The sequence below is a fragment of the Podarcis tiliguerta genome (genome assembly GCF_965153285.1).
Source record: "Podarcis tiliguerta genome assembly, chromosome: 12".
Taxonomy (NCBI): domain Eukaryota; kingdom Metazoa; phylum Chordata; class Lepidosauria; order Squamata; family Lacertidae; genus Podarcis; species Podarcis tiliguerta.
This window is the reverse complement of record NC_139545.1, coordinates 6,602,011-6,618,256: the sequence shown is the minus strand read 5'-3', so window position 1 is coordinate 6,618,256 and position 16,246 is coordinate 6,602,011. Positions and strand designations below refer to the sequence as shown.

General features: G+C 44.2%; 1 long non-coding RNA gene across 1 annotated transcript; it reads right to left on the bottom strand.

The window, feature by feature from the left end:
• Positions 1-1,847: 1,847 nt before the first annotated feature.
• Positions 1,848-3,325, bottom strand: LOC310661231. The gene is made up of 3 exons (XR_014503847.1): positions 3,225-3,325; positions 2,997-3,169; positions 1,848-2,896 (listed from the first exon to the last, which is right to left on the bottom strand). It is a non-coding gene; the product is annotated as an uncharacterized lncRNA (long non-coding RNA).
• Positions 3,326-16,246: the final 12,921 nt, after the last annotated feature.

The window sequence follows — 16,246 nt, the reverse complement described above, 5'->3', positions numbered from 1 at the left end:
GCCTCATCCTTGTTTGGAAATCTATTATTTAAGAATGAGGAGCAAAAATCATTCCTTGTATACCCTGGTGGCCAAACAGAACTGCCATGGTTTGTCCCACATTTGCAGTCAGTCCTTGCTTTTCAAAGGCGCCTCCACTGAGCGGTATGTTTCAGTGTAAATGGCTTTTCTCCATATGGGAATATTTTATCTTGAAAAAGCTGGTGCCAAATTTCTTCATGGTACCACACAGCTCGTTTTTGCACAATACTGTCACCGAAATCATCAAGACCCTTTGATGGCTGAAGAGCAGGAATAGCCTTTTCTCTCCTTTCCGAGAAAAGAGCATTCCCAGCGCACATCAAGATACTTTATCCCTGCAGCCCTATTTGGGGGGTTGCTGTGGCTCAGTGGGAGCGCATCTGTTTCACAGGCAAAAGGACTCCGATTCAACCCCCAGGATCTCTTGGTTGTGTTGAGATTGTTCCCTCTCTGAAACCTTGGAGACCCACTGCCAGTCAGTGTTGAGAATATGGAACTAGATAGACCAAGGGACTGACACCATATAAAGCATGCTTCCTGTGTTCCTATATATGCTTCGCCAGAAAATCCTGACCATTGTATAATGCGCTGAGAGAACAACATCTGAAACAATTCTTACGCAGTGATGGGAGAGGTTTACCTACTGAGTGGACAAGATAAATATGCAGTGGCGTAGCGTGGGGGGTGCAGGGGGGCCGGCTGCACCGGGCGCAACATCTGGGGGTTAGGGTTAGGGGGCGCAAATCCACAGGTTAGGGGGCGCAAATTACTTGCCTTGCCCCGGGTGCTGACAACCCACGCTACGCCACTGTAAATATGCCACTGTGAAGATTGCAAGTTTTCCATCTGTTGTAACATTTCTTTCTTTCTTTCTTTCTTTCTTCCTTTCTTTCTTTCTTTCTATTATTATTATTATTAATAATAATAATTGAATTTATATACCGTCCTATACCCTATACCCAGAGGTAACCTGTGAGAGGAGAGAATGATGTGTCTCTTGTCTGGGAGATTCAGATTTTTAAGTTTGCTTCCTGCTCCTCTTCATTTAGGTTTTGCATAATTCTATTCAGATTTGTGTAAATTCCTTTCATCTTAATCTTTTATTTTACTATTTGTTAAATGAAGGGCCTGTTCTCTGCCCAGGAAACTCGAGATTTGAAGTTTGGTTTTGGTTGTCTTTGGGTCTGGGTTAACTTCTATTGGTGTTACTTTCCTATTGTCAAACTTTTGTTTCTTGCGGAGGTCTGATGACAAATAAATGAATCTGATCTGCTGATCATCTGACCAGATCACCGGAAAGCTTCCAAAACAGGGGAGGCTGCTGATCCTCTCCCTATTACAGTAAAGTGGGTCACAGGTGGTGGAGGATGAAGATTCATCTAGAGTTAGCTGTCAGGAAGAGAACCAAAGCAATCCAGGCAAGTCACAAATTGCTGGCCCTTCAGCCCAGCAAGAACATGGCATTTAAATTTAGCCATGCCCCTCCCTTGACAGGCACAGAAAAAAATGGGATTTGTTGCAATTCCTGACTCCAGCAGAAAGGTACAATCCAAAACAAAGGAATAACAAAGGAATCAGTTATACACCCAGACAGTTGCTTTGAGATGGAGCCTAATAAAAATAAAAATAAAAATTATTATTTATACACTGCCCATCTGGCTGTGTTTCCCCAGTCACTCTGGGCAGATTCCAGCAAAATATTAAAATACAATAATTCATCAAATATTAAAAGCTTCCCTAAACAGGGCTGCCTTCAGATGTCTTCTAAAAGTCAGATAGTTGTTTATTTCTTTGACATCTGATGGGAGGATGCTCCACAGGGCTGTGGCCACCACCGAGAAGGCCCTCTGCCTGGTTCCCTGTAACCTCACATCTCACAGTGAGAGAACTGCCAGATGGCCCTTGGCGCTGGACCTCAGTGTCTGGGCAGAACGATGGGGCTGGAGACACTCCTTCAGGTATACTGGGCCAAGGCCGTTTAGGGCTTTAAAGGTCAGCACCAACACTTTGAATTGTGCTTGGAAACGTACTGGGAGCCAATGTAGGTCTTTCAAGACCGGTGTTATGTGGTCTCGGCGGCTGCTCCCAGTCACCGGTCTAGCTGCCGCATTCTGGATTAGTTGTAGTTTCCGGGTCACCTTCAAAGGTAGCCCCACGTAGAGTGCATTGCAGTAGTCCAAGCAGGAGATAACTAGAGCATGCACCACTCTGGCGAGACAGTCTGTAGGCAGGGAGGGTCTCGGCTGGCATAGCAGATGGAGCTGGTAGACAGCTTAAAGAGAAGTCATCAAGGCATCAACTAAACGGCATGACATGGCAGAGCCTAGAACCCTGGTTGGCAATTAGTTATCCAGAGTAGCCACTTGAAGTGGGAAGGCTAGATATGGAGAACCAGTGTCTTAAAAATGCACCCTCTATTGCAGGACTGTACCACTTGTGACCCATCTGCTGGGTGCAGCCATCGCTGGTGGCCCACCTAAAGTTCACATGACCTGCCAGCCTTGCTGACTGACTGCTACTGTAAACAGGGCAGGAGCTTGTCAAGCCACAATTCATGGCTGCTGGGCAACGTTTGACTTAAGAAAGCCACAAATTATGTACGCCTGCCCTATAGTGACATGCCAACACGCAGGGGAAGAGCAAGGTGGGGGCAGTGGGGGCTGTTCACCCCAGGTGTCACCTCTGAGGGAGGTGACAAAAAGCTGTGCGGCACTCAACATCTGTGAGAGACACTGTGGTTCTGGTGCGCACAGGCTTCCTGCTGCCAAAATGTCCGCCCGCTCCCTTCCCCTCAGCTCTAGGGCAGCAGGCAGGCACTGCAAAAAAGAAGGCTCAACAACTCTGGCTCCGCAAAAAAAAAGTTCAACAACTCTGGCTCCCCACAAAAAGCTCCACAACTTTGTCCCAGCAAAAAAAAAAAGGGGGGGGGGTGAAAAGAAATTTTCCACGCTGGGTACCACCTGACCTTGCTACACCACTCCCAACAAGTGTCCCGTTCACCTTCGCTTTTAAGTTGACAGACTAATGGGAGGAAGCAGAAAAAGTGGCGGGGCACTCCGGAAAAACGGTTTGGGCCAGATTTTGCTAAACTGCACTTTGTCTGGGAGCTCCGGCCTACATGTCTTTAAGGATTTGTTTGCAAAAATCGCTACAGTGGATGCTCAGGTTGCGAACGTGATCTGTGCGGGATGCACATTCACAACCCGTAGCGTTTGTCTGCGCATGTGCGGGTTGCGATTTGGCGCTTCTGCGCATGTGCAAATCGCGATTTAGCACTTCTGCGCATGCGCGACCGCCGAAACCCCAGATAGAAATAAGATCGTTGCATTTTCACTAATTACAAGCAGGAATTCAAGAACTGTGTGGGATGGATTATAACAGGAACTAATGTGATTTGGATAATGTGATGTGATTGGCCTGTTAATAAAAAAAGAAACCCGGAAGTAACCCATTCCAGTACTTCTGGCTTTTGGCGGTCCGTAACCCGAAAAATGCAACCTGAAGCGTCTGTAACCCGAGGTATGACTGTATTTTAAAAACAATGGGTGGAAACATGATATGACCCAATAGTCTTCCCATAGAAGTGCTGGGCTAATATATGTATGTGGCCTCAGATGTTACAAATTGTAATGCACACTGGTGCCCCTTTCATCTTGGCTTCTGTTTACAAAATTGTGCTCCTGCCTTGGCTGAAGCCTCTGTTCACAATTCAAGTGCTTGCAGGGCTTGTGCTTTATGGTTGCCATGGTGACACTGACAGAAACTCCCAGAGTTTCTCAGGTAATCCCCTTTCCTAAAATAAAAACAAATCCCTTTATTCGTTTCCCCCTTCATTTTCAAGGAAAGTTATTTTCATTCAATTTAATCATAAAGTCCATCCCAGTATGTTGACAGTTTATACCTTCACTAGTTTTGAAATTGGCTGTATATATATTTTCAATCTGCTTTTCGTTTCTCCTGCTGTAAGACTTGCTTTCCTGTGCAAAGTGAGACTTGTTAAAATGGTCTGTAATGCCTTTTAATTTAAAATAAAATAAACTTTTCCAGTCATCACGTTCTCTGCAAAATAAATCGTATGCAGTCTGTGCTTTAGCTTTTCTGACTTTGTGTCTCTTCGAACTCTATGATTCTATGATTCTATGATTCAGTCTTATTAATTATTGACCTCCACCATGTCTATTAATTTTACTAGAATCATAGAATCATAGAACTGGAAGAGACCACAAGGGCCATCGAGTCCAACCCCCTGCCAAGCAGGAAACACCATCAGAGCACTCCTGACATATGGTTGTCAAGCCTCTGCTTCAAGACCTCCAAAGAAGGAGACTCCACCACACTCCCTGGCAGCAAATTCCACTGTTGAACAGCTCTTACTGTCAGGAAGTTCTTCCTAATGTTTAGGTGGAATCTTCTTTCTTGTAGTTTGGATCCATTGCTCCGTGTCCGTTTCTCTGGAGCAGCAGAAAACAACCTTTCTCCCTCCTCTATGTGACATCCTTTTATATATTTGAACATGGCTATCATATCACCCCTTAACCTCCTCTTCTCCAGGCTAAACATGCCCAGCTCCCTTAGCCGTTCCTCATAAGGCATCGTTTCCAGGCCTTTGACCATTTTGGTTGCCCTCCTCTGGACCCGTTCCAGTTTGTCAGTGTCCTTCTTGAACTGTGGTGCCCAGAACTGGACACAGGACTCCAGGTGAGGTCTGACCAGAGCAGAATACAGTGACACTATTACTTCCCTTGATCTAGATGCTATACTCCTATTGATGCAGCCCAGAATTGCATTGGCTTTTTTAGCTGCACCCCTGAGAATTTTTCTCACTCTCCTGAGGCAATGTTCTTCCGCTATTTCATCTAGCGGATTCACAGGACAGCCCATAATATCTTGTGCTGTATTCACCACCCTCTGTAGGCACTTCCTATCAGATGATGTCAAACCAGCGCTCCATAGAAAGGCCTGAATGAATAAATATATCTTCAGACGGTGCCCAAAGGACAATGCTGAGGCACACAATGGAAGGGAAATCCATTATTGGACATGAAATATACTCAGAGTCGAGAGTGGATTTCATGCTCTTTATTCAGCTCATAGTGGTGAGGAGGAATGAAAGTTTCCCCAAAGTATCTGCTTTATATACATTATTTGCGCAATGGGCTGTACGTGATTGGCTAATTCTGGAATTCTCCTGTAGGCCAATCAGGTTGTGGATTCACTTCCACCTGGAGCTGGATTGGGTGGCTCCTGCAGACCAATCAGACTGCTGCATTGTTCTAGGACCAATCAGACTGCTGCATTCTGAATCCTATTGTTCTAGGACCAATCAGACTGCTGCATTTTGGATCCTATTCAACTCAGTACATAACAGGGAGGCCACGGCATGATGAGAAGTGGAGGGGGGGTAAAGAGCTCCTTTCCTGCATATCAGCCTACATGGGGAGAAAAGCTTTGAGATCAGGGCCACCTAAGACATTTGGGCACCTGAGGTGAACCACAAAATAGTGCCTCCCCTCCCCACCAGGGAAGAAGAGGTGAGTGAAGATCTACATGAGGAACAAGAGGGGAATAAAGATTGGCATCGTGGTCTGCTGCCCCTGCAGCTCCTGCCGCCTGAGGCAATTGTCTCATGTTGCCTCATTGGCGACACAATGAGAGGCACAGTAATGTTTCCAGAACAATGCTTTTTCATATACCCTTTAGCACATCCCCATTCTTTTAATAATTTCTGGTCCGATTGTCCCCTTATGAATGCTGTCGGTCTTGCCAGATTTATATATTCACAAAATTTACAGTGTTCTGGAGTAAGCATATCGGTATGTAATGAATGATGCTATGCAGGGTTAAAGAAAAAGAAATAGGGTGTAAAAAGTATAATCTACATTACACAACAATTTAGAAAGAGTAAAATTTTTGATGTCCTAGAACAAAGGAAGGAAGTCAATATGTGTATATGTATGTAATGACTAGATTAGAATGAAGATATGGTTTTATTTGTAGATGTGTGCTTTCTGGTTGTTGTTTTTCTTTCTTTTGTGTTCTGTTTTTTTTCTTGTTTGTATAGTTTCATTTTGGATTCAATGTTTGTAATTTTTGTTGTAGTTTTGCATTGAAAATAAAATTTATTTTAAAAACTATAAAAAAGAGAGGCACAATAATTAAGGAGAAGTTATGCTGGAGGGAAGATGGCTACCATTTTTCTCTCCTTACTAGACAAACCAAGGTCAAGGTCCCTTTGTGTAGATGGGTAGGTACTTTGGAGATGCAATTTATAGGAGTGTGTGAGGATCTACCCCACCTAAGAAGTCTCTTCATGAGTCCTTCATGTGGGTATGAACTTGGATATGCAATTTATTGTATGTGTGTGTCCATCTCACATAAGTTGTCCTTTCAACTATTCATTGATTTAAGCAACTGGCTAATATATTATTGATCTGGAAACTTGCATACACTTAAAAATAATGGAAAATATTCCCGAATAAGCTGTGCTTCGCATCCATTTTGCAATTCAGAATCAGATGGGCTACAAAAGCCCTCTTCAAACAGAGAGGTTGAAGGGTTGACAGCGGTATTTGCTCAAGGGTATAATAAATGCACGGAGGCAAAAGCACTCACTAGTAAAAGCATCAGAAAAATTAGCTGGAACTATTTTTTTAGATGCAAATTTAAAATTAAGCCATGAGTCACACATGGTTACAAATATAGAGGCACTGCATCCAGCCTTTCAAAAATTAAACTTCCCACAAATTACTGTGGGCAAGGTACTTACCGGTAGGTCAAACAAATATATAACAATAATATATTTAAACAGAATTTAAAACTAAAACCACTGGTAACATTTGCCATTTCCTTCAAATGTATAATTTTAGCTTCGTTTCATCATTTGACGATGATCAGCTGAGGGTCAATTAATAAAAAGCAAGCCAAAGCTGCAGATAGTCGGTAGCTAGAAAACGACGCCAAAAATAAGCATTTCATAATTATTCAGTTTTGCGTGTGTTCTCGTCTGATCACGTATTTACTTTTAGTGAGTGTGCCTGTGTCATTTACAGAATTCAGGTATTCTGTTTTGTTGACATCCGTCAGTCTCGGGAGACAATGGAAGAAGGTGCGTTGGGGGGTGAAGTCAAACGAATATTTTGTATAATCACCTCATAAAAAGAGTGTGTGCGCCTTGAATTGATAGAGTCATTTTAAACATATAGGAAAGACCACGTTGTCCATCATTAAGTCTGCTTGGTTGGGTTGTTGTCAAGCTTTTGCACCTTTTAAGGCCTTGGGCACATTGGGATTTTTGAGTGAGGACCATCACATGTCACTCCTCTGGTCTAAACCACTGAACCTCTTGGGCTTGCCAATCATAAGGTTGGCGGTTCAAATCCCCGTGATGGGGTGAGTTCCCGTTGCTCGGTCCCAGCTCCTGTCAACCTAGCAGTTCAAAAGCACGCCCAAAAGTGCAAGTAGATAAATAGGTACCACTCCAGCAGGGAGGTCAACGGCATTCTGTGCGCTGCTCTGGTTTTGGTGTTCCGTTGCGCCAGACGCGGCTTAGCCATGCTGGCCACAGGACCCGGAAAAACTGCCTGCAGACAAACGCCGGCTCCCTTGGCCAGTAAAGCGAGATGAGCACCACACCCCATAGTCACCTTTGACTGGACTTAACTGTCCAGGGGTCCTTTTTACCTTCTGGTCACTTTTTCGTTTGGCAAAGAGAACATATTTTAGTTTTCGAAGGGATCTGGGTACAAGTCAGACCCAGCTGAGTAACGGTGAGCCTTGAGAAGCACAGAGAGCTAAAAGAGAAGTGGGAAGGAGTCTCACTCTTCCAGTTTTCTTCTTTAGCTCCATGTACTTTTCAAGAAAGGGACGTGGGTGGTGCCACAGAGCCTAGGACTTGCCGATCAGAAGGTCAGCGGTTTGAATCCCTGCGACAGGGTGAGCTCCCGTTGCTTGGTCCCTGCTCCTGCCCACCTAGCAGTTCAAAAGCATGTCAAAGTGCAAGCAGATAAATAGGTACCACTCTGGCAGGAAGGTAAACGGCGTTTCCGTACGCTGCTCTGGTTCGCCAGAAGCAGCTTAGTCATGCTGGCCACATGACCCGGAAGCTGTACGATGGCTCCCTCAGCCAGTAAAGCAAGATGAGCTCTGCAACCCCAGAGTCGGCCACGACTGGACCTAATGGTCAGGGGTCCCTTTACCTTTACTTTTCAAGGGGCTTTGTGGGAACCGGGGGAAAGAGTGCTTTTGCAAAGCCAATTGCTGTTTGTGTTCATAAACTACTTGCTTTCCTCTGCAGCAGCCAACAGAATAATTATTTGACAGTTAATTTAATTTTTCAGTCTCCACCAGCTGTTTTAGCTGTAGAGTGTTAGCTTGTTTTATTCTCACTCTAATTAAGGCTTGGTATTATTTTGCTGGCATTTGCCCCTTTCCGATATATTCCCTTATCAATTAACTTTTCTGAAGTTTAAATGTTGTATATTCTAGGAACGGAGGGAACTGTATAGAGAGTCTTTGGAGATAGACAAGGTAAAAAGTAATGGCAAGGAACATCAGACCAGGAATGCTGAAAGTATTTTGATTGGAAGGGCATTGGTTTTGAGAAGAAGCAAAAGCTAACTTAAAGCTGAAGAACCCCAGACAATTCACATTAAACCAGCCATGTATTAAAAACAGAATAAAATCCTGGTTTTCACAACAACAGAATGTGCTGATCCTCACTACGCAACTTATACGCTGTTCAGACTGCAACACTTCAGGAGACAAAAGGGATCGATTCAAAATCCAGCTAAATTAGAGCTCTTGAGCCAAGCTAATTTATCCCAATTGATTTCAGTGGGACTTAATTTTAATTTTACACAGACTTTGGCTTAGTAGCAGTAAGGCAGTGAACTGTGTCCTAACCCTCCCCTCTGTACCCCATCTAACTCCTGCATCAGGACTTCCTCCCCATTTGTTCTAGTGGTGTGGGACCTAAGCTATAAGATTCCTGTACTATTTCTCTGTTCTTTAGGGCGCTTAGAGCATAACACTGAACTGACAATAAATAAATGTTGTAACAGTGACTGGGAAAAGTGGTTCATAAGAGCATAAAATGGTTAAAAAAACAACCCCCCATCTGGTCCAAAAATCAGTTCTCTGACGCTGTTATACAAATGAACTAAGCAAGTTTTTCCTGGGAATAAAGGTGCCAATTTCACAAGGCCCTGTTCCCGTGTGTTGATCTGTAAACCTTAGCAGGTAGCAAAGATGCCCTGAGGTTCTTATTATTTACTCACTCAACCACTCACTCAAAACCAACAACAATTTTTAACAAGGTTACAAATTCCCTTTTCATCCATCGAGTCCAGTGTGTCTGCTCCAGAAATCACTATCATTTATTTGTCGATCTTACCTCAGACAGTCTTTCCAAAGGTGTCAGTGGTGGTGTACATCTATGCCCCAACTGAACTGCACATGTAATAAAGCAATTCCAAATTGCTTGGAAGTTGTCCATTGCCATTCCTTTTCGCAGTGCGCTACCCTTGTGTTTGAGTTTTTCCATTAACGTCGTTCCTCAGAATTCTGGGTTCCAACTATGCAGTAAGCTATATACTCTCAAGGTCCTGTTTCCCCCCTAGCAGTAATTGAGTTCAATGTTTTCAAGTTTATTGTTGTAAGACAGGCAAGGAATAATATGTAATTTGTATATTCACTTGGTGCTTCGGCCATTTTGTTCAAATGAGGTCTTCTCCTAAGAATAATTAATGTTTCCACTCTTCACCAGGTGATTCAGTACACTTGTAGCATCTCTGCCAAAACTAATAAAATGAACATTTTGCTCCTTCATGTACTTTTGGATAATCCCTGGATTGCTTTGCTCCCACTGAAACGTGCATCTCTCTCTGTTACCAATATGAGAAATGAGACATGCGCGTATCAATTTGACTAGGGCTAACAGGCTTGGATCCAATGGACTCCGAGCATGAACAGAAGGCCATTGTACTTGTGCAACTGTGCCCCCGCATCAAACCCCATCCCAGAAATCCTTGCACTCTTTGTAGCGGCTTTGTGGTGCTCTATTCTCCAATGATGTGCATGCAGGTGATGCTGTGGTCTAAACCACAGAGCCTAGGACTTGCCAATCAGATGGTCGGCGGTTCGAATCTCTGCGACGGGGTGAGCTCCCGTTGCTCGGTCTCTGCTCCTGCCAACCTAGCAGTTCGAAAGCACATCAAAGTGCAAGCAGATAAATAGGTACTGCTCTGGCAGGAAGGTAAATGGTTTTTCCGTGTGCTGCTCTGGTTCGCCAGAAGCAGCTTAGTCATGCCGGCCACATGACCAGAAGCTGTCTGCGGACAAGCGCTGGCTCCCTTGGCCTATAGAGCCAGATGTGTGCGCAACCCCAGAGTCGGTCACGACTGGACCTAACGGTCAGGGTGGGTACCTTTACCTTTACCCTCCAAACAGAACTTCATGTGTAATTCTTAGCATCCATGTCATGGTCCGGCACAGAAAATGACATAGGTGCAGCTTCAAGTTTGAGAGGGCTCTCAACACAGTGCCCCCTAGATGGCCCTTTCCTATATCAGTGCCTCCCCATGAGGCCTGGCAGGCTTACTTGTGGGGAGAGGAAGTGGGCACAGCACTGGGGCAACTTGATGAGCACTTGGACAGCTTCAAATTCAAATTTCCTAAAATGCCCCGAAAGTATCATTGTTCCAGGGCTTCATAAGAAATTAAAATGGTATCTGCACACTTTCTGGAGCCTCGGAAAATAAGGCCTCAAGACAGGTGGCAACTTTCTGTACATCCTCTGTATGGAGGAGACTGTGACATACATCCAGTGGAGCTGTATGAACGCTTAGCAGAGTTCCGCAAGAAGCGAGGCTGTGTAGGCATGTGGCATCACGATTTTCTTTATTTACAGCAAATCAAAACAACAAAACATGGCTAGTGTGAACAGCATCTCTCACACGCGTCTCCTCTGTCCGAGAGCAGAGAACAAAGAGCAGAAAACAAAAGCACAAAGAACGGAAGTTCTGTATCTGAGTTTCCGTTCCACACTTCCAGCAGTGTGGAATGTAAATAAGGATCACATGATTCTGCAATGAGAGAATGAAATACTGACAGCAACAGTGGGCACTGCCTGGGCCCTGGCAGCTGCATGAGGAAGTTGTGTGCTGATGCCAGACCCACCCCAAAATAATATGAGAATTGGATATTATTCATTCATCTGGAGGGGAAAGGGCTGGAGGTGAATCTGCTGTGATGCACAGCACATGAAAGCTGAAGGATAGGGTTAGGATAATCGCCATCTTTCTGTGATCAGAAGCAAACGAAACAATAGCAGACAATTGATGTGTGACATTACAGAGATGGGCGATTGCCCACTTGAAAATGAAGAAGGTGCTAGCAGAGTTGCCCTCTGCCATCAAGTTGAGCCACGTTTCTCCTAAAATGGGAGGCAACACATTCAAAAGAGGTCCCTGCAGAAATGCCTGGCTGCATTCTAGGTAAAGGTAAAGGTACCCCTGCCCGTACGGGCCAGTCTTGACAGACTCTAGGGTTGTGTGCCCATCTCACTCAAGAGGCCGGGGGCCAGCGCTGTCCGGAGACACTTCCGGGTCACGTGGCCAGCGTGACATCGCTGCTCTGGCGAGCCAGAGCCGCACACGGAAACGCCGTTTACCTTCCCGCTAGTAAGCGGTCCCTATTTATCTACTTGCACCCAGGAGTGCTTTCGAACTGCTAGGTTGGCAGGCGCTGGGACCAAACAGCGGGAGCGCACCCCGCCGCGGGGATTCGAACCGCCGACCTTTCAATCGGCAAGCCCGAGGCGCTGTGGCTTTTACCCACAGCGCCACCCGCGTCCCTTGGCTGCATTCTAGAACACTGCAAAACTCATATTCCATTACAGAATCTCTTTTAAAGTTCAGGGCTTTCTCTTAATGTTTCGCCAGCACCTACCTTGTCTTAATAATGCAAGCTCATCCTGTTTGAAGAACAGGAGAGGGGCGGCACTCGTTTTCCCTCCTTCTAAATATCTGTCATGTCTCCAGCTCTTAGCAGATTTCAACAACCCATGGAGACTTCAAGGCACCGTTCCTGCATTTCAACCAGCTTTCAGGGTCCAGAAAAAATACCATTCTGCTTTGAATTTTGCAAACATTAGTGGTGGCTCTGCGAGCACATTTCATCATGGTGGCAACAATAAGAATGCTGTGTTGGCTTATCTTTCTGGATTCCTGGAAAGGAAGAAGGTTCGTTGACAAAATCTCAGCCACACATTAGTTTGCAAGCTTCAAGTGTTACGTAAATATTTTCTTTATTTCCATAAGCTAAACCTCTAGCTCAGTATATGCTGAACAAAACATATGGGATCCCATCTGGGACAGCTGCATATAATTTCTCCAAGGAACATCTTTGCAACCTGCTTTACCACTTCTGCAAAGAATTAAGCATAATAATCTAGCTTTAGAAAGATCACAATCCTTGCCCCATACCCAACCCAGAAAAGTTGGACAGGGAGGTGTTAGGTACTAAGCTTGGATCCTAGAACAATAGGCAGGTAGGATCCTAGAATGCAACAACTGATTGGCTTGCAGGAGAAGACCAATCAGGCTCCAGGAGGAAGTTAATCAGCCTATTAGGCTGGTAGGATCCTAGAATGCAACAACTGATTGGCCTGCAGGAGAAGACCAATCAGGCTCCAGGAGGGAAGCAGAATCAGCCAATCAGACAGGACTCATTGTGTAAATAATGTATATAAAAGCCTGAGGTTTGGGGGGCAATTCAATCACTGTTTTACAAGCTGCAATAAAGAGCATGAAATCACTGCAGGACTCCAAGTATATTTCAGAGGGGTTATAGCGTCATTGAACACAGTGGGACTTATCCCTGTCCTGAGTGAGTGTGCATAGGGCTTCACTGTGTACATGAAGCTAAAGAACCACAAACAGACCTTGAATTTTTCAACAGGCGAGTCTTTCAGGGTGGGAAGGGGACTTGTGTTTCAAGTGTGCCCCTGACTCAAAAATAATAAAAATGCCTCCTGGCCCTGGTCTTATTGGAAAGACCTATGAATTCATTCTCTCATTATGCACTCAGAACTGAAAGTCCCCCACATTCTTTCTCTTTGAAGGGGTGTGTGTGAAAGTACTGGAAAGTACTTGTTTCAGCCATGTAAAAAGGTAAAGGACCACTGGATGGTTAGGTCCAGTCAAAGGCGACTATGGGGTGCGGCGCTCATCTCACTTTTCAGGCCAAGGGAGCTGGCCTTTGTCCACAGACAGCTTTCCGGGTCGTGTGGCCAGCATGACTAAACCACTTCTGGTGCACCGGAAGCCAGAGTGCATGGAAAAGCTATGTACCAACTCTTAATAGATGCTCAATACCTAGACAGAGGGGGGTAGTGAGAGAAAAGGAGGCATATCTGAATGTGCAGTTCACAGACACAGAGTGGATAAGTGAAGCCCATTTCTGCAAAACGTGGGAACAGGACTAAAATTAATACACAGGTGACATTGAATTCTGATTTAACTTAGTTACATTAATCTGAATCTGTCCCCTTTGTGCTGCAGAGGATGTTCAATTAAAGGTGTACTGCTTTACCCATGGTGAACCTTTGAAAAGGAACTGAAATCCCGGGGAACAAATTTCATTTTAATAAGCTAGATTGTACTGCAACCTGAGCTACCTGACCCTGCCTGGGCACTTCTATTTTTAAAGATGGAACTTGACAACCCCTTGACGCACAAAGTACTGATACTTAAAGAGCTAGTAGCTGCCAGGCTGGAGAAATTTTGCCACTGGAAAGATTTGAGGAACCCCTCTGTTAATAATTGGGAGAGGAGGCTCTGGTAGTCAGCTTCAGACAAAAAATGGACTCCACAATGTAAAGGGTCAAGGGGAGAAACATAATCAGAAAAATTATTGGAGTGTTTGCTTCCTATTTATTACTTACACTAAGGCAAGAGATTCAAATGCTGCTCCAATTTCTTTTGGAAGCGATTTTCTGGTCTCCAGCTATGCAAGCATGATTTTTCTTTTATTGCGTTGTAGGCTTACCTGTCTGTAACAATACTACAGGAGGTTACTTAATTGTGGGTTTCTTTATTGTTGTTAAACAATAGCAACAAATTGATTTAAAAAAAAAGAATCAGAAGGGACTTTAAAAGGTCATCTCGTTCACCCTCCTGCTTGATGAAGGATCTGTAATGTAGAATCCAGCTGCAACAAGTGTCCTCTTTAATGGAGAAGAGCGATTGTGGAAGCTTCTGCAGTTGGTCTGTGCATGTTTAGTTCACAAAGCTGGACTGCTCAAAGGCCACAAAGAACATCTACAGCAAGGATGGAGAACCTGGCTCTCCAGATATTGTTGCACTGCAACTCTTATCATCCCTGACCATTGGCCATGTTTCCTCCCAGGTAATTTTTCTCCCAAATTCCGAAAAATTCTATGCTCAGTAGATACCCAGTCTTTAAAATTTATCCTGAAGCATACCTCACAGTCTGAAAATGAGAAACCATTGTTGATTTTGAAAAATGGTTCTACTGCAACACATTTCTTCAGCTGCCACTATTTCTTTGCAGGGAAGCAGCTGTAAGCCTGTGCACCTTAATTCTGTCTATTCTTCAGCCCTAGATTTCTTGCCATATACATATGTTCAAATAGCAGGTAGCAATGCTGCTTAGCTGGCTGGTGAGCCCACTCAAACAGATGGTTTTCTCGCTTGGCAGACTTGTAGCCATAATTGAAACACATAGACACTAAAGCTTCAGAAACAAATCCAGGCTGAATGATGAAGTCTTTAGAACTGATGGATGCATTATCATTTTGGGGGGTTGGGTTTGCAACTTTCCCACACCCCAGGTACTTAGTTGAACTAATAGTCAACCGAAGCACAGTGCCCCAGTCAAGGGAAGTAATAGTCCCATTCTATTCTGCCTTGGTCAGACCACCCTGGACTACTTTGTCCAGTTCTGGTACTGCAATTTAATATTGACAAGCAGGAACGTGTGCAGAGGAGGACGACCAAGATGATAAACGGTCTGAAACCAACCTTATGAGGAAATGATTGAGGGATTTGGGTATGTTTAGCTTGGAAAAGAGGACACTGATATGACAGACATCTTCAAATATCTGAAAGGCTTTCACGTGGAAGATGGAGCGAGCTTTTTTCCTCCTGATCTGGAGAGTAGGATCCAAACCAATGGATTCAAGTTACAAGAAAGAAGATTCCAACTAAACATTAGGAAGAACTTTCTGTAAGAGCTGTTTGACAGTGGAAAAGTTTCCTTCCTTGAAGGTTTTTAAGCAGAGGGTGGATGGCCATCTGTCATGAATGCTTTAGTTGAGATTCCTGCATTACAGGGGGTTGGGTTTAATGACCCTCAAGGTACCTTTCAACTCTACAATTCTATGATTCTATATTTCAAGGGAAGAAAATGTATGAAGAATCCAAATTGCAATTGCAATCTATTTTAGGAAGTAAAATAGTCACCTTCAAATCTTGGACCTGAATAGGGCTAGCAGAGTCGTAGAATCATAGAATTGTTGACTTGGGAGTTAGTTAGTTAGTTGAGTTGAGTTAGTCCAACTTCTTGTAATGCAAAAATCATAGTCTTATATTCAGCCAGACAATTTGTCTGTCTAACCCAGGAATCCCTGAGCTGAGTGCAGCCCCAATTCTGCTTGGTCCCCAGCTCCCAGGTTTTCCCCAAGCTGAAATTCTCTAGAAAAACATGTGATCTTCATCATCATTTTTATACAAAAAACCCCACACCTTTGGAATGTATAGTCTTTGATAAGAAGCCCAAATGGCCAGCATATCTGCTATAGGCAGCAGAACTTTTGTCATATCCTGCTAGCTGGACGTTTGACTCAGAAAGTAATTTTCTTCAGTAGCAACTGGAGTTAATTACTGTTGCTGTATTTGGCAGATACTATGACACATCTGTACAATCAAAACATACTTGAGATACCCCATTAGTTTTCTGCTCAATGGCGGACCACATTGTGCTGTTCCAATGTGTCTTTTAAAGGATAACCTGCACTGTGACCCTCTCCCCGAGCAGGATGAAAGGAAGTCTCCATTTCTGGCGCAACTGCTCACTCAAAGGAGTTTCATGTTGCACCAATTATTGCTTAGAGGTCAGTGTTTGTGGCCGTTTTTGTCGAGAATCACTTGCGGTATTGAGAGCAGAAATGGATCGATTCACTGAGGTTGCTTCACTTACACACACC